The 1,064-nt window shown below is 44.4% G+C and overlaps 1 pseudogene; it reads left to right on the forward strand.

The window, feature by feature from the left end:
* LOC119592583 overlaps positions 1-1,064 on the forward strand; it is a 12,271-nt pseudogene that overhangs the window by 2,837 nt on the left and 8,370 nt on the right.

The following is a 1,064-nucleotide window of genomic DNA, read 5'->3' on the forward strand; positions in this document are numbered from 1 at the left end:
CAATGTTGCCTGTGGCAGTACTTTAACGTATAGATTTTTTTTATAACAGTTGAGATAGCAGTGATTTTCTTTCGCAGGCACAGACATGAACGACTGGTGGGACAACGGCAGCAACCAGATCGCCTTCAGCCGGGGCAACAGGGGCTTCGTGGCCATCAACAACGACGAATACGACCTGAAACAAACGCTGCAGGCATGGCTGGAGAAATAACGTGGCATAACTCAACCATACTGCACTGACATAAGATATCCTTAGCTTAACTGTATGATCTTTTCAATGTAATATCAATGGTCATACTAAAACCATATATAAATTGCTGCCACCAAAGACTCGGGTACGTTACAACCCAACAAAGTTATATGGACCAATCTTGTGAACGGCTGGGCCATAGACGGGCGAAGATTTGCCCGCTGCAGTTATTTTTTTTATGCAGTAAAGTAAAGAGAAAGGGACTCCTTAGTACAAAGGGAGGGGGAGCCAATGGTAGGTAGCTATTTGATAAAGAAAAAGAGTAACGTAAAATAGAAAATGGCTGTTCTCCTTGCTTGTTAGATATATTGGGTTACATCGGCGGGGAGGACTGAGAAGGCGTTCTATTTATTGGGTCAATAAGTAAAAAAAAAGGTAAGAGATGATATCAAGGTTTCAAAGTCTGCGCACACAAATTTGCCCCATAGCAAAGACATGAGTCCCGACGAATCTTGCCATTGCAGATCTCAGTGAACTGAAGCCACGGGCTATATCATGAAATAATATCCGGTATTCATATCAAAGAATACTTCTGCGTTCTTATTACAGATGTAAGACTAAAAGGTTAATTTCTAAAAGTTGCGAGCTGAATTACTGACATTTCCCCATCCGTTCCGCAGACGCGCCTTCCTGCCGGTACGTACTGTGACGTTATATCTGGCAGTAAACAGGGAGAGTCGTGTACGGGCAAGACACTTACTGTGGGACCTGACGGCCGTGCCTACGTCGAAGTCCTTACCACTGCCTATGATGGAGCCCCTCGCTATTCATATCAGGGGTTTATTTCCTCACCCCGGGTTTCCCCCGTCTTTTC

This window comes from Penaeus monodon, chromosome 30 (genome assembly GCF_015228065.2).
Source record: "Penaeus monodon isolate SGIC_2016 chromosome 30, NSTDA_Pmon_1, whole genome shotgun sequence".
Taxonomy (NCBI): domain Eukaryota; kingdom Metazoa; phylum Arthropoda; class Malacostraca; order Decapoda; family Penaeidae; genus Penaeus; species Penaeus monodon.